This window comes from Pongo pygmaeus, chromosome 10 (assembly GCF_028885625.2).
Source record: "Pongo pygmaeus isolate AG05252 chromosome 10, NHGRI_mPonPyg2-v2.0_pri, whole genome shotgun sequence".
In the NCBI taxonomy this organism is placed as follows: domain Eukaryota; kingdom Metazoa; phylum Chordata; class Mammalia; order Primates; family Hominidae; genus Pongo; species Pongo pygmaeus.
In genome coordinates, this window is record NC_072383.2 from 108,452,709 (window position 1) to 108,475,816 (window position 23,108).

General features: G+C 51.6%; 1 protein-coding gene across 3 annotated transcripts in view; it reads right to left on the minus strand.

The window, feature by feature from the left end:
- The window catches only part of TRPV4 (transient receptor potential cation channel subfamily V member 4), a 51,033-nt gene extending 34,867 nt beyond the window's left edge, over positions 1 to 16,166 (minus strand). For 2 of the 3 annotated variants that reach the window (XM_054444943.2, XM_054444942.2), the window contains exon 1: positions 16,042 to 16,166. The gene's annotated coding sequence lies outside the window, so the exon portion shown is untranslated. Of the gene's footprint in view, positions 1 to 15,031; positions 15,312 to 16,041 lie in introns of those variants that run through there. The other variant, XM_063646717.1, reaches the window with a different exon arrangement.
- Between the last annotated feature and the right edge of the window lie 6,942 nt (positions 16,167 to 23,108).

The following is a 23,108-nucleotide window of genomic DNA, read 5'->3' on the forward strand; positions in this document are numbered from 1 at the left end:
CATGACTCCAGACCAGTGGTTCTCAAACAAGGACAGTTCTGCTCCTCCCCTAAGGACATTTGGTAATATCTGATGACATGTTTTGTTGTCACAACTGTACAGGACAGGGAGCACTACTGGCATCTGGTAGATCAAGGCCAGGGATGGCACTAAACATCCTCCAAAGCAAAAGACAGCCCCACACCACAAAGAATGACCCAGTCCACAATGTCAATAGCACTGAGACTGAGAACACCTGCCCTGAAGGTAGGTACTGCGATCGTTCCCATTCTACAGATGAGAAAACTGAGGCTCAGAGAGGCTAAGCGACTTGCCTGAGGTCACACAGCAGGTTAGTGACAGAGCCAGCACTGAAATACGGGCAGCTGGCTGCAGAGCCCAGGTTGAATCCCTCCATGGACTGGGGATGTCCTGGGTGCCAGGTGAGGGTGATGGGGAGCCGTCCTCACCCTCAGATTGACCAGGGAGGAGAGGGGGAAGGCCTTCCCACCAGGAAGCTCGGCCACCTCACTGGGCCTGCACAGGGGCCGTTGCTGGGATCCACCATGCTGGATAGTAGTAAACATCCTCCAAAACAAAAGACAGCCCTACACCACACAGAATACACCACACAGAATAACCCAGTCAACAACATCAACAGCACTGAGGTTGAAAAAATCTGCCCTGGAGGTAGGTATTGCAATCATTCCCATTTTACAGATGAGGAAGCTGTGGCTCAGAGAGGCTAAGCGACTTACCTGAGGTCACACAGCAGGTTAGTGATGGAGTACCAGGGTACTACCTGAGCGCTTACAGTGTCTCTTCAAGCTTCACAGCCACCCCAGGAGGAAGGGATGATTACTGCCACCCATTCTCATTTCTCTGAGCCTCAGTTTCTCTAGTTGTAAAATGGGGATTGCAATAATAGCACCTCCCTTGTAGGGCTTCTGGGAGATAAGGCAGGTCAAGTGTTTCTTGGGCACCTAAGAAATACTTGATAAATGTTGGATCTTGTCACATTTAATCATCATCATCACCACTATGATACGGTCCTGATTAACCTGTCCTCCTTACTCCCCTTCCCCAAAACACACATGCACACACGTGCCAGAACTACAGCCTGACATTTTATAGCCCACGCTAAAATCCACTAAGCCCCTCTCTCATTCACTCCCCCGAAGAACCTGAACAAAGCTAGGCTATTGCTCCCACTTTATAGCTAAGGAAATGGAGGCTCTGAGAGGCCAGCTAGGGAGCAAATGGCTTTGGAGAAAACCTCTAGACTCCTAGCCCTGGGCTCCTTCCACATCACAGCACTCAGGAGTGTGTACACACCAGCTCACGTGTACACATACACATAGGCATGTGTACACACACACACACACACACACACACACACACACCCGGCTCTGCTGCTCTGTGGCAATTCCCTCCCCAAACACTGCCCTGTTCTCTGTGGTCAGAGAAAGAGTTTACTCCCTGTTCTAATTTGCCCTAAAGGCTGTTATTACACATTCCAAACTCATGCCAGCTTTAGGAGGGAGGGAAGGGGGGATGCAGGCAGGGAGAGAGGCTGAGAGCCAGGGTGTGAGTCCACATGTGTCTCCTCTGCGTGTGACTGTCGTGTACATTTCTTCCGACCTTCCTCCATGGGTGTGTGCATGTGTGTGTGCCCACTGTGAGCAGGCATGGTGGGCCCTTCGTTCCCGCAAGGGCTCACAATGCCTCCTACCAGGAGCCCCTCCACAGTGGGGAAGCTCCCAGCTGCACCAGGTGTGCATCAGGGAGGCACCCAAGAACGTTCCTGCATGACTGTGAACATCCCCACACACTGACATCTTCACAACAGCATTCATTCAGAGCAGTGGGTGTTTGTTTGTTTGTTGAGACAGGATCTCACTCTGTCACCCAGTCTGGAGTGCAGTGGCACAATCTCAGTTCACTGCAACCTCTGCCTCCCAGGCTCAAGCAATTCTCCTGCCTCAGCCTCCCAAGTAGCTGGGATTACAGAAACACGCCACTACCACTGGGCTAATTTTTGTATTTTTAGTACAGACGGGGTTTCACATGTTGGCCAGGCTGGTCTTGAACTCCTGACCTCAAATGATCCACCCGCCTTGGCCTCCCAAAGTGCTGGAATTACAGGCATGAGCCACTGCGCCCGGCCAAAGTAGAGGTTTTTGAATATGTTGGTTTTAAATCCTATATATTCAAAAGAAGGTTTATATTCAAACCCTTCTTTAGAATATATATACCGAATGGTATATATATTCTAATATATATATGTATATATTCGAATATATATACCAGAAATGGTCCACACAGAGATGGCCGTTATGTAGGATGGACAGAGAAAGAATCTGCATCTTCCTCTGGAAAGGGCCCAATGGGCAGGAGTAGAAGCTATTTATTTATTTATTTATTTATTTATTTACCTATTTATTTATTCCACACGTTTACTGAGCACCTACTATGTGCCAGGCACTATGCTACGTACTAGGGACACAGATGTGAACAAAACAGATAACAATCCCTTTGGGGGCAGACCTTCCGGTGGGGAAACAATAAACTAGACAAACCAAGCAGCAGAGTCACATCGGGTGGTGTTAAGAACTGCATAGACCGGAAGGGCTCAGGAGTGGGCAAGTTAAGGGGTCCAGGAGTCCTGAGTAGGGTGACGAGATACAGGGCTGAGCCAGGGTCCCCAAGCCTTCCTTTCTGCCCTAGACAGAGACCCCAGGCTTTCCGGGAACCTGGCTTTCTGCTCTCATGGTCCCCTGAGCCAGTGGGGCACAGAGGGAGAGAGCGTTTTGACGTCAGGCAGACCAGAGGGTCAGATCCCAGACCCACAGCTCATTTGCTGGGTGAGCTTGAGCAAGTTACCCAACCTCTCTGATCGTCACTTTCTTCAGCTGCCCTATTTTTTCTTTTTTTTTCTTTTTTTTTTTTTTGAGACGGTGTCTCGCTCTGTCGCCCAGGCTGGAGTGCAGTGGCGCATCTCCACTCACTGCAAGCTCTGCCTCCCGGGTTCACGCCATTCTCCTGCCTCAGCCTCCCGCGTTGCTGGGACTACAGACGCCCACCACCACTCCTGCCTAATTTTTTGTATTTTTTTAGTACAGACAGGGTTTCACAGTGTTAGCCAGGATGGTCTCGATCTCCTGACCTCGTGATCCGCCCGCCTCCGCCTCCCAAAGTGCTGGGATTACAGGCGTGAGCCACCGCGCCCGGCCCTCAGCTGCCCTATTAAGGGATCGTAATAGGGTCTTGTGAGAGGTATATACGTTGTGTCAAGTGCCTGGCATAAAGAAAGCCTCAATAAACAGCAGATTGCACAACAGATGCCTTCTCTCTGAGAATCCCGGATTCAAAGGCAGTGGAGGTCTCTGGCTCCGTCCCCATGCCCCAACTTGCGGAGGGTGGAAAAAGGGGCCCATCCTCGGGGTTACCCGCGGCTTTGCCTGATCTCATGGAAACCCTGGCACACATTTGTCAAATCCCATCCTCCTGATTACGTGACCAAGGAAAGCTGCTTAAATCTGGGGGCAAGTTTGGGCGTGCAAGCCTGCTCCGCCCCAGCAGGCAGGATTCCACGGAGCTGGTTTCTCCCAATTCCCTCCCTTCTGGAATCAATTCATTCCACCAGGCATCAATGCAGTGGCACCTGTTTGCAGGGCACAGGGGAGACATAAAAGTGTGGAACCTCAGAGAACTCGCAGTCCAGGAGGGAAGGCAGATGGCTCTTTCTGCCTCCAGGCCTTTGCCTAGGCTGTTCCCTCTGCCTGGAATGCCTTTCCCTTCAGCGGCTGGCTCCCACTTACTCCTCAAGCCTCATCTTAAAGGGCACTTCCTCTGAAAAGCCCTCCTGTTTCCCCTGCTCTTTACTCTTAGAGTAACATGTGCCTTCCTTTACAGCACTTCCCACGATTAAACTTTTCTATATATGTATTTTTTTTTTCAAGAGAGTCTCGCTCTGTCGCCCAGGTTGGAGTGCAGTGGCATGATCTCAGCTCACTGCAACCTCCGCCTCCCGGGTTCAAGCAATTTTCATGCCTCAGCCTCCTCGAGTAACTGGGATTACAGACATGCGCCACCACACCCGGCTAATTTTTCGTATTTTTAGTAGAGGCAGGGTTTTGCCATGTTGGTCAGTCTGGTCTTGAACCCCTGACCTCAGGTCATCCGCCCGCCTCAGCCTCCCAAAATGTTGGGATTATGGGCGTGAGCCACCGTGCCCGGCCTATATATTATTCTTTGATTCATCTTCTCTCTTCGCCTCCAGAGTTTTAGTTCCATGTGGTAGGGATTATTTCGTGTCCCCTGTGTCGCCAGCATTCAGCATGGTGCTGAAGCAAAATGAGGTGTCAATGAATATTTGGTAAGACCAGGGACCTGAAGTTCTAGGCAGGGTTGCAGAGCAAGGGCAGCCGGAATTCTGATGGGGAGGGGGAGAGGCTGTGAGGAGGAGGAGGAGGAAGATAAAGGGCAGAGGAGGTGTCAAGGACAAAGGTGTGGAGGGGAAAGTGCAGGGTGCACAGAGGAATGGTGTGGCCTGGGGCACAGGGAGAAGGAAAGCAGGAGAAGAGATGGGTGAGTGGGTGGGCAGCAGGGAGATGGGTGGGGGTTGGAATCCATGGGTAGGAAGGAGCCCACAGAAAAGGTGCTCAGGCTCCCAGACAGACCCAGTGTGCTTCTACCTCCCTCCATCCTGGGGCTCCTTGGCCAATTTGGGGGCACCCACTTCCTGTGGTACCCTCAAATACACACAACTGTGAGTGCCTGCCATTCCAGAGCAGTCTTGCAGGGCACATGTAGATAGGAAGGTACTAGGAAGACAAGGACTCTGAGCTTTGCTGTTACTAGAGAGAAAGTTCCAGACCTGTCCGCCCCCTCTCCACCTTCCAGGTAAGAAAACTGAGGCTCAGAGAGGTGAAGTCACTTGTCTGGCATTGCCTTGCTCCAGAAAGGGGGAGGCAGGATTAGAACCCATGCATCCCCGGGACCTGCACCTTTGATGGACACTTTACAAAGACAAGGGAACTCTGGGAGGGAGGAGCTGGAGAAAGAATGGAGTGGGGGGTGGATCACAGTCCCTGGTGAACCACCAGTTCACCAGCTCTGGGCAAGTCACCTGGCCTTCCCATGCCTCGGTTTCCTCGCCTGTAAAATGGCAATGATCCTAGCACCTACCCCAAGGGAACTGTCATGAGGGTTAAATGAGATAAAGCATGCAAAACACTGAGCCCAGTGCCTGGTACAGAGCATGCATTCAGTCAAGAATGGCTGCTGTTGGAATCATCAGTATCAGTGTACTATTTATTAGTATCATTAGGGGAACAGACGAACAAAAGGACTGAGGACCAAGGAAGGCAATGACTCCTAGAGAAGGCAGAGCGGCCAGATCCAGAGGCTTGGAGGTAGACTCTGGCAGCCACCTCGAAGTGGCGGCTGCTGGGAACAGCTGGCTGGGAGCTCAGCTCCTTGGCCAGGCGAAACCTACTGCCTGCCAGGCTACCCACGGCTCCCAGGCCCTTGGCAGGCGGCAGCAGTAGGGGGGCATCATGCCATGCCCAGCACCTTCCCTGGCCAGCCTGTATTTACCTAGCAGGTCTCGGCCCAGCCCGCTTCCTGTTTGCTGCACAGTGGCCGCCTGTCCAGGACAGACAGAGCCCCAGTGTCCTGCTGGGCCCCCACCCCATGCACTCACACCACCCAGGCAGGGCAGGTCTGGGGTGACTCACCGGGCCCCACAGAGGGCAAGGCCAGCGTGGCCACGGCAGTCATTTGGTCATTCTGCAAGCCCTTGGCTGGAGGGAGGCTGGCTGACGGCACACACAGATGCCCCTCTGAGCTTTCACAGGGACCAAGTCATTTCCAAGGGTCCCATCCCCTGGGTAGGAGCCACCAAGAAGTGGTGTGGCTTAATGGTTAAGAGCATGCACCTTGCAGACACAAAAGACCACATATTGTAGGATTCCATTTATATGAAATGCCCAGAACAGGCAAATCCATAGAGACAGAAAGCAGATTAGTTGTTGCCAGGGGCTGGGAGGGGGAGTGGTGACTGCTAATGGGTACAGAGTCCTTTTTTGGGGTGATGAAAATGTTCTGGAATGAGATAGTGCTGATGTCTGTACAACTCTGAATACACTAAGAAACCAACTGAATTGTACGTTTTAAAAGACTGAGTTATGAGTATGTGAATTACATCTAAATGACCCTTCCAGGCTTGGTGACCTCGGGCAGGTCACTTCCCTCCCAGAACCTCAGTTTCCTTGTTGCAACATGGGAATGTCATGGAGATTAAGCACACATAAAGGGTTTCTTTTTTTTCTTTCTTGTGTGTGTGTGTGCACGTGTGTGTGTGTGAGAGAGAGACAGGATCTTGCTCTGTCACCCAGGCTAGAGTATAAGTGGCACAATCTTGGCTCACTGCAACCTCCATCTCCCAGGTTCAAGCAATCCTCCTGCCTCAGCCTCCCTAGTAGCTGGGATTACAGGCGCCCGCCACTGTGCCAGCTAATTTTTGTATTTTTAGTAGAGACAGGGTTTCACCATGTTGGCCAGGCTGGTCTCGAACTCCTGACCTCAGGTGATCCGACCGCCTCGGCCTCTCAAAATGCTGGGATTACAGGCGTCAGCCACCGCGCCCAGCCACATAAAGAGTTTCAAACAGGGTCTGGCACGTAGTAGGTGCTCGAGGATACAAAGTCACTACCCCAGGAGGCTCCAGGTCCTTCTTCCCTTATCTCACTTCCTTCCCATCAGAGCATAGCCCAGGATTCCACCCTCTCAGCCAGCCCTGCTTGAGAACATGCTACTCAGCTCCAGCCCGGGAGAAGGGAGGTGTCAAAATCTTAGTCCGGCCGGATGCAGTGGCTCACGCCTGTAATCCCAGCACTTTGGGAGGCCAAGGTGGGTGGATCACTTGAGGTCAGAAGTTCAAGACCAGACTGGCCAATGTGGTGAAACCCCATCTCTACTAAAAATACAAAAATGAGCCAGGTGTGGTGGCGGGCGCCTGTAATCCCAGCTATTCAGGAGGCTGAGGCATGAGAATCGCTTGAACCCAGGAGGCAGAGATTGCAGTGAGTGGAGATAGCACCACTGCACTCCAGCGTGGGTGACAAGAGCAAGACTCCATCTCAACAAAACAAAACAAAACCTTAGGCCCACCTTCTCTCTGTCCTAGCCCCTCTCCTAGAGGACAGTCACAGCCACAGAGAACTCCAGAGAGGATTCTATAGTCTCAGAAAGTTGCCTGATCAATGCTCTACATCTCATCTGCCACTCACTGGCCATATGGTCTTGAACAAGTCACATCTCATCTCTGGGCCTTGGTTTCCTTACTGTAAAATGGGAGTAATAATTACTACGACCTGGGTGGGGTTAAGCCATGTTTGCTCCATAGTTATTTGGTGTACAGTACATTCATGCTTTAAACTAAAAAATAAGGCTGGGTGCAGTGGCTCACACCTGTAATCCCAACACTTTGGGAGGCCAAGGTGGGAGGATCGCTTGAGCCCAGGAGTTCGAGACCAGCCTGGGCAACATGGTGAGATCCCATCTCTACAAAAAATAAATAAATTTATTTATTTTTAAAAATATTATAAAATAACAGCTCCTACCCCAAAGAGCTATTGTGAGAATTAAATGTGATAATTCAAGCCTTCAGCGCAGTGCCTGACAAACACCAAGTGTTCAATGAACTTGAACTTATTTTTTAGTTTAAAGCATGAATGTACTGTACACCAAATAACTACGGAGCAAATACGGCTTAACTCCACCCACGTCATAGTAATTATTACCCCCATTTTACAGATAAGGATGTTCAATGGCTGCTTTGCCATTCTTGCTAACATTCCCTCAGTTTGCAGTGGGGGGTGGGGGATGATGACATTGAGGTCCAGGGAGGTCAGAACTGGGCAGGCACTGGAACCCAGACTTCCCGGCTCCAAAACCAGGGCTCATGACTGCAGAGACCTCACCTTTGGAAAGGGTTTCCTCGCCACCTCATTTCCATCTTCTGTCACCTTTGTAAGGCTGTCAGGACAAGGGCTGCCTCCCAGCTGGGAGACTCAGGACCAGAAGGGACAGGACACTCGTCCATGCACACACTCCTCTACCCCACTTCTAGGAGCAAAAGTCCCGAGTTTGCCAAATCAGAGGAGGGGGAAGAGGGCAGGCGCCCGTTATGAGCGGATGGGGCAGGAGTCGGGGAAGGGAGCCCGAGGCAGCAGAAAACCAGTTTGAGATCCTTCCTCTGTCCCAGCCCACCTCAACACCAGTCTGTGCCAACAGTAGGCTGCTGCCTCAGGGGTTAACTGCTTGAAATTATGACTGAGGCTAATGCCTGCAAATTACCATCAGTAATGCCTACCCTCCATGGCATACTTCACACAGCACCTCCCATTTGGTTGTTTTTTGTTTTGAGACAGGGTATGGCTTTGTCACCCAGGCTGGAGTGCAGTGGCACAATCATAGCTCACTGCAGCCTCGACCTCCCAGGCTCAAGCAATCCTCCCACCTCAGCCTCCCCAGAAGCTGGGACCACAGGCATGTACCACCATGCCTACTATATATATATATATATATATATATATATATATATATATATATATATATTTTTTTTTTTTTTTTTTTTTTTTTTTTTTTTTTTGAGACAGAGTCTCGCTCTGTCACCCAGGCTGGAGTGCTGGAGTGCAGTGGCGCGATCTCGGCTCACTGCAAGCTCCGCCTCCCGGGTTCACGCCATTCTCCTGGCTCAGCCTCTCCGAGTAGCTGGGATTACAGGTGCCCACCACCACGCCCGGCTAATTTTTTATATTTTCAGTACAGATAGGGTTTCACCGCGGTCTCGATCTCCTGACCTCGTGATCCGCCCACGTCGGCCTCCCAAAGTGCTGGGATTACAAGCGTGAGCCACCGCACCCAGCCCATCATGCCTACTTTTAAAATTTATTTTTTGTAGAGATGGGGTCTCACTATACTGCCCAGGCTAGTCTCCAATGCCTGGGCTCACGTGATCCACCCACCTTGGCCTCCCAAAGTGTTGTGATTACAGGTGTGAAACACCATGCCTGGCCCCTTCTATTTTAATCCAAATAATAACTATAGAGATTAAATATTATTGTCTCCATTCCCAGATGTATAAAGTCAGTCCCGGGAGAAAGGAGGTAAGGGCTGACGTTTATCCAATATCTATCATATGCTAAGCACTTTCACATTTCTCTCTCATTTGAGGTAGGTGTTATTGTCACCTTTTCACAGATGAACAAACTGAAGATCAGAAAGAACGAGATTTAACTGAGGCCACAACGCTACAGGAAGTGAATGTGGCTAGACTTCCAACCATCTGCTTTTAAATCCATTTGAGTTCATTCATCCCTTTGGGGGCTACCATGCCCTCTCCCTAGGACCCCCCTTCTCAACGCCATGTCCCTTGGAACTCAGCAGGACAGGATGGCACAGTGGTGACAGGCTTGGAGTCTGAATCTTGACTTTGCCATTTAGTAACTGTGTGGCCCCAGATGGATCACTTGACCTCTCCGAGCTTCAGTTTCCTCGCCTGTAAAAGGGAGCTCATCACAGTTCCCACTGCTGGATTACTTGTCATTGTGGGTATCAGAGTCTCACAAAGTGGCCTCAAAGCACTACGTGTGGAATGATGTCACTCAGACAAAAGCTCTAGGGCGGAGGGACTCCCTTCTGGTAACTGCTGAGGCCCAGATGCCTGGAACAGGTCCTGGCACATAGCAGCTGCTCAAGATGTATTTGCTGGATGAATGAATGAATGAATGAATGAACAGGGGAAAGGAGTGAAAGACGGGCTTAGTCATTCTCTCCAGGGCAGACAGGTCTCCAAAGTGAACCTCTGCCCAACTAACTAATTAGCTTCCTCCCATCCATCTTTTAACAGACAGCTTACTGAGCACCTACTATGTGTGGGGTTTTCTGGCCTATAAGACCAACACCTCTCATGAGGACAACTATCATGAGCCCATTTTATAGATGAAGAAATTGAGGCTCAACAAGACCAGGACACTCACCCAAGCACACTTGGTCTCAGAGCCAGAGCCTGTATCTGAGCAGGTGCTTCCTTCTGATGCCCTGCCTGGCTGGCTTGTCCAGTCACTCATTCCTTCCTTTATTCATCCCTTCACTCTATCTACAGGTATTCCTGAGCCCCTCCTGTGTGCCAAGCAGGGACAGGAGTGAGCCAGACCCATGGGTCAGTCAACCCCATGCCCCCTGTCCCACCCTCACCTGCTGGGGTCTCAGCCCAAAGCCCATGGAACCCACCCTCCATAAACACACACACACAAAATACACACAAATACATATATACATTACACGCATATACACATACGTACACACAATAAAAACACATACATATATATACACACAAACATACACACACATACACACATGCACACGTAGACATTCACATACACACATACACACGTATATACATACACATATGCACACACATACACACAGACATACATATACACACATACACACATATATACACACATACATAAACATATAGTCATACATATACACACATACACATATATACACATACATACACATACACATATAGACATACATATACACACATACACATACACACACATACACACATACACATGCACATCAATATACACACACATACACACATACACAAACACACAGGGAATGGTCCCAGAAGATGGCCAGCCCGCTTGGTCACCCGGGTGGAACCCAGGCCACTCCACCCTCAGGGGAAAGCAGGTGCCCGGTGAGACTGAGGAGCTCTTTGTGCAAGGAGTAGGGTGGGTGGACAGGAGAGGCAGCTGTTACTCACTAACCAAAGAAATAGAAGGATATTCCCGTTTGGTCAATTGCCCGCCTGTCTGTCCCCTGAGACCCCGCCTCCTTCTGTGGCCTTTCCAATGCCCTGACCTCATCTGGAGACCGGCAAGGGCTTCCTGTGCGCCTGGCGTGGTCTCGTATGATCCTCCCTCACCGATGAGGAAACGTGCTCAGAGAAGTGATGTGACCTCCTTGGGGTCACACAGCCAGCAGTGGCCAGGGCTCGGGGCAGAAAGGGGAAACCAATGGTCAGGAAGGGGCTAGGGGTGGGAAGAGTCGCATCGAAAGTGACGCCCTGTCCCTTCCTCATTCCTGTCCAGCCACTGGGGTGCCAGCTCATGGGATGCAAGTGCACCCAAGGCCAAAGGAGCCCAGGCCAGGACAAGAGCAGCAGCCAGAATAACCCAAATCCCTCCTCAAGTTGGCAGAGCTCTGACCTCAGCAAAGCCCAGGAACAGAGAGGTTAAGCCACTTCCTGAGGTCACAGAGCAGCAACTGGCGGAGCTGGGAGGTAAGCTAAGGTGGCTCAGACGCCAAGGTGGGTGAGCCTACCGTGGCTTTCCATGTAAGAAGCTAAGCTGGCCACTGGGCTTTTCATGGACCCAAGGACACCAGTGTCACTCAGATCTGGCTTCCAGCTCCAGCTCTGCCATGAGCCAGCTGGGCATCCCTGGGTAAATTGCTTCCTCTCTGAGTCTCGATTTCCTCAGCTGAAAAATGGGGCTCAGCATTCCTGCCCCTGCCCACCCCCGGCAGTTGGGAAGCTATGACACCATCAAAATGAACATCAGCCCTCACGCCTGTAATCTGAGCACTTTGGGAGGCCAAGGCAGGAGGATTACTTGAGCTCTGGAATTCCAGACCAACCTGGGCAACATAGTGAGACCCCGTCTCTGAAAGAAACCTTTTTTTAATTAGCTGAGTGTGTCCCAACTACTTGGGAGGCTGAAGTAGGAGGATCACTTGAGCCCAGGAGTTCGAGGCTGCTGTGAGCTATGATCACACCACTGCATTCCAGCCTGAGCGACAGACTGAGACCCTGTCTCTAAAAATAATAAATAAAAATAAAAAGTGAACATCAGGCAATAGATGCTGGTTTTAAACTAAACACTCAAGGTTGTGCTGAAGACTGTCCACAACCTCCCAGCAAGGCAGGCATTACCTTATCCACGTTGTCCAGATGAGGAAACTGAGGCCAAAGGAATAATGGAACTTATTAGAAGCTAGGATTTGAACCGGGGCAGCTGGGCTCCAGCCCTAGTTTTTAAGCATTAAATCAGGAAAGTAAAAAAAGTTGACGGCTCCTGGCACTCAGTCAATGCTCATAAATATTTCATTGCTGAAAACATATCATTATTTGCCTAAATACAAGTCTAGCTTTGCCCTCAATACCTTCCACCCACCCACCTGGCATGGAGGGGCTCTCTGAGGATGTCTGGGGGATAAGCTGGAAGAAAACATGCCCTGGAATGGGCTTGGGGACAAGGGGAGCTGACACAGGCTGAGGCAGAAGAGCTGTGCTTCTGTGCTTCAGAGCCCCATCCACGTGCCTTGGATCATCCCTGCAAAGTGGGATGAGAGTCCCTTTGACAGAGGAGGAAATGGAAGCCCAGAGAGGCCAGGTGGCTTCCCTGAGCTCCTCCAGGGGGGAATAGCAGGCCTGTCTTAAACATGCAGATGCAGTTTAAGCCCAGGCCTGTCTGTAATTCAGGTTCTTTGTTTGTTTTGAGACAGGATCTCTCGCTCTGGAGTGCAGTGGCATAATCGCAGTTCACTGCAACCTCTGATTCCTGGGCTTAAGTGATCCTCCCACCTCAGCCTCTCAAGTAACTGGCACTACAGGTGTGTGCTACCATGTTCGGCTAATTTTTGTATTTTTTCTAGAGATGGAGTTTTACCATGTTGCCCAGGCTGGTCTCAAATTCACGGGCTCGACCGATCCACCCGCCTCGGCCTCCCAAAGTGTTGGGATTACAGGTGTGGGCCACTGCACCCGGCCAATTCAGGTTCCTATCTCTTGACTGCAGAGTAGCTCCCCCATGACCCCAGGCACCCCAATGAGGGTCCAGACAAATGGGGACGGGCCACCTTACAGGTGAAGGGATGGATTTGCAATCACACAAATGGGATTCAGGTCCCAGCTCTGCCCCTTCTCAGCTGAGAGAACCCAGGCAAGCGATTTCACCCTCTAGACCTCATTCTGCCCTCTGAAAAATAGAGACAAAAATAGTTTTGTATCCAAATGTGCTGAGGGTTCTTGACTCAGTGCTTGGCATACAGTAAGCGCTCAATAAAGGCCTGCCACCATCATAATAATTGTTAATGCAACCCAGGGTTGGCTAAAGCCAGACAGAACCTTGTACCCAGAGTTCAGAACAGCAGCCACTTATCTCAAGAGATCGGAATTAATCTTTAACAGGTGAATTCTGCTCCAAATTGGCGATGTGGAGCATTCCAGAGGGCCCACTGGCATGAAATAAATGTTATCTTGGCTCCTCAGACCCTATCTGTGACAAGAGGAGCTGTTACCTGGGTCCCTATAATTTGGAGAACAGACTGGAGTGTCTTTCCCAAAGTCAAATGGGGGAACGTGAGGCAGACAGCAGGGTCAAGGGCCTGCCTGGAGTAGAGACGCCCACTTCATGTGGACCCCATCCCCCTAGGAACAGAGGAAGGAACTCAAAGGACTTTGACCATCTCAAAAGTATTTGTTCAGACAACCATGCCATAGATACTGACTGAGCACCTACTATGTGCCAGGCACATGAGGCTCAGTCTTGTGTGTTTCCTTCCCTCCTACATCTCCTTCCAGCTGCCCCTCTCCACTCAGAGCTTGGATGACTTCCCCAGCCTTGAGGCCGGCCTCTGTCTCAGCTCCTCCAATCTTTCCCACTCTGCAGCCAGGGGGACCTTTCTAGAACACACAAACAACCGTGTCACTCCCAGGCAGGACTTCTGGGCCTCTGGATCTGATTTAGCCCCTGCCTGTCTGATCCCTCACCCTTTCCAGTCACGTCACAAACTCCAGACAAACAGAACTATTTCTCTGCTCTATAAACCCCAGGTGTAGCCACCTGGTAACAGGTAAAAGTCATATCTCTGCTAGTGCCATTCTCTTTGCCTGAATACTCTTTCCTCTACTTCTGCGTTTATTCTTTAAGGTGCGGCTCAAACACCACCTTGACCAAGCCCTCGTGGGTCCTTCCTGGGCCAGTCCTCCTACCCTACGGCATTCTCCCCGACCCCATCCATTCCACAGCATACATTTACAAAGCGTTGGCCATCCACGCACACCTTGCTAGATGCCCACAAGTCAGGTGTGGGAGCTTCTCCCCGGGGGGCCACAAGGGAAAATCCTTCTTGCCTTCACACCCCTCAGGCTACAGCAAAGCTGGGATTGGAAGCATCTCAGTGCTCCAGTGCCCAGCCCAGAGCTGGCACGGGTGAGCTTGCAGAGAGCATTTGCTGGAGAAGGGAGTAAGTGGCAGAGGCCCAGGTGGCACCGGATGAGGCAGGAAGAACCTCCACAGCCCCTTCCCCAGATATAAGGTGTCTGGGTTTCACCTGGGGAATCCCAGCCATCCTCACAGGAGCTCATGTGAAACATCCCTCCTGGGGGCATCACATCCTTTTTGTTCAGGCAACCATTCCCTGGTTACCTCCATTTCAAAACAGCCCCACCTTGATCTTACAAAGTGAACCGCCCTGAACTATGACTGCCATTTGCCATTTGTGTCTGGGACCCCTTCCCCCTGCAATTCACCAATCAAGGTGGGTGTCCAGCCTTTCTGGTTCCCATGGTTCTTCAAACAGAATGAACTAGAGAAATGTGGAAATGGCCAATTGACTTTTTTCACCCTCTTTTTTAAGAAAATGTTTGGGGCAACAACAACTGGTGAAACAATGATGGCAACCAACAGTGGCTGTGCCAGGTTCCTGGAAGGTCATCGGTCCTCACAACAGCCCTGGGGGCTTGCCCTCAGGTACCTCAGTATTACAGAGGAGAGAACACAACGGCTCAGACAGCTAAGGGACCAGGCCAAGGTCACACAGCAGGGGACTACAGAGCACACCCCGGGCCCCACACAGGCCCACTCTTAGCCCTGCAGATGACCCAGGCCTGACCTTTCTACCCATGTTCCCCCAAAAGCCCACCTCGTCACCCTCCTCAGGAGCCCGGGGAGTCCCGACTTACCCTCTGCCCTTGCTCTGGAGCCAGAGTGGCAAAGCTTAAATCCTCAAGCGGTTCTTAGCATCCCAGAACAAAGTTCCCACAGGGTATCTGCCTAGCATTTCAGGGGTTCACGGCCCCCCTGCCCCCAGCAGAGGCCCTTGTTTTAGAAGCTGAGCCAGAACAGCCACAGGGCCCACCTCTGCCCTGCCACTTCCCAAGCACCCCGGCGGCGCCAGGCCGTGTGTGCAGAGCTGGCCCCATGACAGGCCACCTGGTGTGGTGGGAAAGGCTTTGGGGCTGGACAGCCCCTGGGTTTAAATCCCAATTGTCTAGATCCCCGACCTAAGCCTCAGTTTCCCCATCTGCAAAACAGGACAGACAGAGGGAACAGCTGGGGCAGGCTGGAGCAGTGGGTGGCTGGATGAATGGTCCGTGGTTGGTGTTTCCAGGCAAGCGGGGAGTGTGGGAGTCTCTCTCTCCCCCACCCCCACCCCCGCCACCCGCCCCCGGGACGTCCTGAGAGTCCAGGGCAGAACTAGAGGTTAAAGATTTTCATGCCTCTTGGAGGAAACAGCCGTCTCTCCGGGACTCAGTAACCAAGAAGAAGCCTTTGGAAGCTCCAGACTCCAAATTCCCTCCGACATGCTCAGAGGCCAAGGGCAAACCTTAGGTCCCCCGAAATCCCCCTTCCAAATCTCCTAAGGTGGGCTGCAAGGCTCCGGGCCTTTGGTTCCCTGGCTTGGGGTCTCAGGGAACCGAACCGCCCTCCCCCCAGACCTGCCACCCCAGGCCCCACTTTGGTGCCCATTTCACAGGTGGTAAAACCGAGGCCCAGAGAGCCGGTGTCCGGCCCAAGGGCACTTAGCGGAGAGGCTGGCGCCTGCGGAACCTCGCGCCTTCCGTCTCCCGCGCCCCCGGCCCGCACTTTGGAGCCTTGGGACCTCCCGGAGCCGGACAGGCCACGGAGATGTCCCCAGGGGCGCGAGGGGACCTCGGCTGGGCCGCCCCTCCCGGGCCCGGGCCCCACTCACCTCCGGGACGGCTGGGCGCCGGCGGCCGGGGAGCTCCTCGCTTCCTGAATCCCGGCCGGCCCGCCCGGCGCCCGTCCGCCCGCGGGTCCCTCCTCCGCCGGCTCAGATTCCAGCCGCGCGCCGCCCCCGGCCTGCTCCCCGCCCACCCGCCGGCCCGCGGACCCCGCCGAGCGCAGGCCCTAGAAGGGGCGGCCCCTGCTCGCACCCCGCCCGCCCAGCGAAGGCCTCCCCTGCGGGGGAGGTGCTGGGCCAGGGCCTCAGTTTCCTCACCTGGAAAATGGGTGTCGCGATCCCTGGATAGAGCGGCAGACTGTCTTTGGAGAGGGCTCTGGTTGGAATCGGCTCCGATTCGATCTTGCTCCGTGATTTCGGGCCGCCCTGGGACTGTGTCCTAGTCTGTTCATGGGCGTCCCGGCCCAGTCCTCCAGGTGTTTGCTCATTCATTCATTCATTCAGCAGACAATTCCCTCTGAGGCGTTGAAGGAGGTCCCTAGCCTCGGGTATGGCCCATAGAGATGGTTCAGGGGTAAATAAATGTGAGCTGCTCTCCTTGGTCTTCACCCAGTGCTTACTGCGAAGCCTGCCTCGGAGTAGGCCATCAATGTTTGGTTGCTGTTGTTTTTGAGACAGGGTCTCACTCTTGCCCAGGCTGGAGTGCGGTGGCGTGATCACGAATCACTGCAGCCTCAACCACCAGCGTTGGAGCAATCCTCCCGTATCAGCCTCCCTAGTAACTGGGACCACAGACGCCTACCACCACGCTTGGCTAATTTTATTTAAATTTTTTGCAGAGATAGGATCTCACTATGTTGCCTAGGCTGGTCTCAAACTCCAGGGCTCAAGCGATCTACCCACCTCGGCCTCCCAAAGTGCTGGGATTAGAGGTGTGAGTCACCGTGGCTGGCTCAATGCATTTTTGTTTATTTTTTATTATTATTATTATTTTTGATACATGTTCTCCCTTTGTCACCCAGGTTGAAGTGCAGTGGCACGATCACGGCTCACTACAGCCTCAAACTCCTGGCCTCAAGTGATCCTCCCACCTCAGCCTCCTGAGCAGCTGGGAGTACAGGCATGTGCCACCACACCCCACTAATTTTTATTTTTTTGTAGAAGGGGGGGTGGGGGAGGGCAGCCGATCTCCAACTCCTGGCCTCAAGTGACCCTCCCACTTCAATTTCCCAAAGCACTGAGACTATAGGCATGAGCCACCACACCCACCCATGTATTTTTTTTAATCAGATAACAAAAGTGGGCCCCAACACATAGCCATACCCTCTACCCAGCGCTGAGTCCACTTGAATACCTCCACAGGATGGGCAGCTCACTTCCTCCAGGGTGGTTGGAAAGCCTAGCAGGCCCACAGCTTGGCTCTGTGACTCCCTAACCCAGCAGCCCTATGCAAGTCCCTTCACCTTTGTGCCTCAGTGCCTCTACGTCCCCCTGTAGAGTGGGGCATACAAAAGTCCTCACCTCACAGTCACAGTGAAGATGCTGGGAGCATCCAGGCTGTGCAGAGCCTTTTTTTTTTTTTTTTTTTTTTCTGAGACAGAGTCTCACTCTGTTGACCAGGCTGGAGTGCAGGGGTATGATCTCAGCTCACTGCAACCTCTGCCTCCTGAGTTCAAGCGATTCTCCTGCCTCAGCCTCCTGGGGGCTGGGATTACAGGCGTGTGCCACCATGCCAGGCTAAGTTTTTGTATCTTTAGTAGAGACAGGGTTTCACCATGTTGGCCAGGCTGGTCTCGAACCCCTGACCTCAGATGATCCTCCCCCTTTGGCCTCCCAAAGTGCTGGGATTACAGGTGTGAGCCACCATGCCCAGCCCAGAGCCATGCCATTTTCATCTTTAGTGTTTTCACTAAATTGAGCTGACTCAGGGATTGTGGGGTAGCTCCTTCCTCCTCAGCTTGAAAATAGCAGCATCTCCCCTGAGGTTCAACAGCTGGAAAGTGAAATTTTAGAATTGCTGGGTGCGGGGGTGGGGAGAGAGAGAGAGAGAGTGTGTGTACCCCTGAATAGGAGTGATGTGTTCACCTCCAGCGTGAAACATTTACAAAGAAACAAACCCTAATAATTAACTCACTGAGCACAGAAGCGTAGAGGGTGAGAGGGAGAACAGGCTGTGAGGTAGGTTTTGCTGTACCCATTTTGCAAATGGGAAACTGAGGCTTAGAGAGGAGTGTGGCCTCTCCAAAAGCTGCTTCCTCCATGGTGGGGGTTAGGGTGGGAAAGAGAACCCTCTGAGGGTCCGGAGTAAACAGGCAGATGTCTGGCAGTGGAGAGGAAGGTAAACACGGGGCCCCTCACACCTCCCTGACAGACAGCTACCTGCTGGGGGCCCTCAGGGCTGGGGCTGGGGCTGGGCCAGGTTGAGGGTGGAGGAGTGAGTCTGGGACCCATTTCTGCAGAAAGGCCTGTCTTAATTTAAAGAAAATGGCAAGAGTGATCCCAGCCATAAGGAGGCTGATGTTGGGGACTGGAACTAGAGGAGATGGGGCCAGGGATGGTGACCTCCTCGTCTCTAAGCTCAGAGGGAAGGGGCCTGAGCCCTCAGCATCAGCATCGCTAACCCAACTCTTTCCTGATCCCCATTTCACAGATGGGGCAACTGAGGCCCCCATGCAGGGAAGTGACTCATCTTGGGCTAAGCAGCTGGAGCTTGGCCTCTACACCAGACACCGGGGTTCAAATCCTGCCCTGCCGCTGATGGGAGAAGGAGCTGTGGTGGGAGCTGTGGGCAAGAGCCTCCCTCTCTCTCTATGCCTCAGTTTCCTCACCTAAAAAATGGGTACCAGTGTCCATGAAGCAAGGGAATATGTTCATGACCACAGGTCTAGCACCTGGCACTTAGTAGGTGCTTTAAAAATACTGGTTGATGGGTCAGGCAAAGTGGCTCATGCCTGTAATCCCAGCACTTTGGGAGGCCGAGGTGGGTGGATCACCTGAGGTCAGGAGTTTGAGACCAGCCTGGCCAACATGGTGAAATCCCGTCTCCACTAAAAATACAAAAATTAGTTGGGCATGGTGGCGGGCACCTGTAATCCCAGCTACTTGGGAGGCTGAGACAGGAGAATTGCTTGAACCTGGGAGAGGGAGGTTGCAGTGAGCCAAGATCGCGCCATTGCACTCCAGCCTGGGCAACAGAGAGCGACTCCATCTCAAAAAAAAAAAAAAGTCCTCGTTGATGGAGCTGGGGGAGAGGAGAATGGGAGGTTGCTGTTTGTTGGGCATAGGGTTTCAGTTTTGCAAGATGCAAAGAGTTCTGGAGATGAACGATGGTCACACAACAATATGAATGTATTTTTTAAGTTTAATTTTTAATCTTTTTTTTATTTTTAGAGAGAGACAGGGTATTGCTCTGTAGCACAGGCTGTAGTGCAGTTGCCTGATCATAGCTCACTGCAGCCTCAAATTCCTAGGTTCAAGCGATCCTCCCGCCTCAGCCTCCTGAATAGCTGGGACTATAGGTGTGTGTCACCAAGCCTGGCTTTTTAAATTTTATTTTTTGTACAGGTGGAGTCTCGCTATGCTGCCCAAGCTGGTCTCAAACTCCCGTGCTCAAGTGATCCTCATAACCTGGCCTCTCAAAACGTTGGGATTACAGACATGATCCACTGTGCCTAGCCAGAAATAACGTTTCCTCTTAGGGAAGGAAAAACTTTCAAGGCCCTCAGCATTGGCTGTGAGTCATGTGGCAGCCACAAGTGGGGCGCAGCCTTGCTCTCCACGCAGCTCCTGGACTGCCCCAGGTGGACTCAGCTACCTCCCCTAAGAAAGATTCCTGGGCAGCAGCCAAGGGTTTGCATTTACCAAGTGCTTACTGTATGCCAGGTCCAGTGCCAGATGCTGGGGAGAGATTGGTGAGCCAGACAGGTCAGGATCTCAGGGACTTTATACCCAGGGTACCCAGTTATGAAAACAAGACACGTGCACCTCACTTTACATACTTTACAGTTGGCATAGTCCTGATCCTGCCACTAACTCAGTTCATCTTTTGACAGCCTGGAAAGGAGGAATTCTTCCACCATTTTATAGATAATGACACAAAGAGGCCACTTGTCTGAGATCATCCCACAACTGGTAAGATTTGAACCCAAGCCCAGCAGACTCTACAGTGTACCATGACCAGCCGGAATATTTTCTTGGCCAGGTGCGGTGGCACACACCTGTAATCATAGCATTTGGGGAGGCTGAGGCAGAAGAATCACTTGAGCCCCGGAGGTCAAGGCTGCAGTGAGCTGTGTTCGGGCAGCTACACTCCAGCCTGGACAACAAAGTGAGACCCTGTCTAGGAAAAAAAAAAAAAAAAAGAATATGATCTCAAAAAGACAGACCATAAGTATGGATGAGGAAGTGGAGAAGCTGGAATCTTCACGCACTGCTGGTGGGAATGTGTAATGGAGTGGCTGCTATGGAAAACACTCTGGCAGTTCCTCCAAATATTAAATCTAGAGTTACTGCCAGGCACGGTGGCTCCCGCCTGTAATCCCAACACTTTGGGAGGTCAAGGAGGGCGGATCACTTGAGGCCAGGAGTTCGAGACCAGCCTGGCCAACATGGTGAAACCCCAACTCTAATAAAAAAAAAATACAAAAATTAGCCGGGCGTGATGGTGGGCACCTGCAATCCCAGCTACTCAGGAGGTTGAGGCACAAGAATTGCTTAAGCCTAGGAGGTGGAGGCTGCAGTGAGTTGAGATTGTGCCACTGCACTCCAGCCTGGGCAACAGAGTGAGATCCTGTCTCAAAAAAAAAAAAAAAAATCTAGAGTTCCCATATGACCCAGCAATTCCACCCCAGAAACAGCCAAGAGAAATAAGAACTTACGTCCATAGAAAAACTTGAATGTTCACAGCAGCATTATTCATAATAGCCAGAAAAAGAAAACGACTCAAATTCTCAATGGATAAACAAACACAGTATATCCACACAATGGAATACTATTTGGCAATAAAATGAATGGTTACTGAGTCATGCAACAACATGGATGAACCTTGGAGGCAGGATGCTAAGTGGCCAGACACAAAAGGCCACATATTACATAATTCCATTTATATGAAATGGCCAGAAGAGGCAAATCTATAGAAACAGAAAAGAGATGAGTGGTTGTCAGGGGCTGGGGGGAAGGGAGGATTTGGGGGGCCAAGGGTAATAGCTAAAGGGTTTGGGTTTTCTTTTTCTTTTTCTGTCGCACAGGCTGGAGTGCAGCAGTGCAACCACAGCTCACTGCACCCTCTAACTTCCGGGTTCAAACCATTCTCTCACCTCAGCCTCCCAAGTAGCTGGGACTATAGGAGCATACTACCACACCCAACCAAAGAGAATGATGCAAATATTCTAAAATTGACTGGTGATGGTTGCTCATATGTATGACTATACTAAAAACCACTGACGGCCAGGCACAGTGGCTCATGCCTGTAATCCCAGCACTTTGGGAGGCCAAGGTGGGAGGATCACGAAGTCAGGAGTTCCAGACCAGCCTGGCCAACATGGTGAAACCCCATCTCTACTAAAAATACAAAAATTAGTCGGGCGTGGTAATGCACACCTGTAATCCCAGCTACTCAGGAGGCTGAAGCAGGAGAATCGCTTGAACCTGGGAGGCAGAGGTTGCAGTGAGCCAAGATCGTATTGTTGCACTCCAGCCTGGGCAACAGAGTGAGACTCAAAAAAATTTAAAAATTAAATAAATAAATAAAATAAAAACCATTGAAGAGTATACTTTAAGTGGGTGAATTGTATGGTATATGACTATCTTAATAAAGCTGTTGTGAAATTTTCTTTTTAAAAAAAGAAGACAGCCAGGTACAGTGGCTCATGCCTGTCATCCCAGCACTTTGGGAGGCTGAGGCAAGAGAAACGCTTGAGGCCAAGAGTTCAAGAGCAGCCTGGGCAACATAGTGAGAACCCACTTTTACAAAAAAAAAAAAAAAAAAAAAAAGAAGAAGAAGAGGAGGAGGAGGAGGAGGAAGAAGAAGACATGATCTCTAGGATCAAAACGATTGGGTGTGGCTCTATCATACTTCTAAGCTGTGACCTAGGGCAGGTGACTTTGCCTCTCTGAGCCTTGCTTCTCTCATCTGTAAAATGAGAGCAGTAATCTCCCCTGCCTCTTCAGGTTGTAGGGATTAAACACAATAGGGCTTGTGAGGGCTGGGCAGTATGGGAACACAGTAACTGTTCAATAAATAGTCCCACAATGGGGCCCCGCCTCCTCCAAGACTAACTTCACGTGCCCTCCCACCCAAGCGCTTCCAGCTTCACCCAGTGCTCTCCCGTATGTTCCTTCACATCTCCCTTCCCAGCAACCCTGCGAAGTGGGCATCAGTTTCCCCATCTGATTGTGCCCATTTTACAAATGGGAACTACTGAGTCCAAAAGACAGCAAGCATAGCTCTCCTCCTCACTCCCCAGGCAGAAACTTCTTTCCTCTCCTTCCCCACACTCCCTGCTGTCCTGCCCCTGCTCTCTCCCTTCCTTCATTCCATGTCCCCTCCCCAACCCTGCCCCCTCCCCTTAGCCCAGCTAGGGGTTGGTTTAGTCCAAGAGTTAATGTCTGGGTCCCTGGGGGCCTGGAGTTGGTCTCTGAGGTATGGATGTAGCCAAGGCCACCATGTGGGGTTGGACCCCTGCAAATCCCAGCCTCTCAGCCCCTCTTCCGTCCTCCCCATCATCTTCATCTCATCCACCCCTCCCGTGGGTGAGTCTTCTCCCCTACCTTTTGCAGACCGACAAACTGAGGCTCCACACACAGTGAAAGCCGTTTGCCCAAGGAGATAGATACCTGCCAATGGTGCCATCAGGATTCAAATCCAGGATAGTCTGAATTCCAACTGCACCTTTCAGCCACTAAGCAACCGCTTTCCACTGTCCTGTATGCCTCAGGACCCTCACCACCAAGGGGGGGGTCCCTGTTCACACCCCCTAGGATGAGATCAGGGAGTAGGGGTGGGGTGGGAGATACGGAGAGACATTCTGGTCTGCCGCCTTTGCTGTTTCCCCAGTGAATGCCACACATGGGCTCAAATCATGACGAAAAGAAGGAAAAACACAGGAAACTAGGGA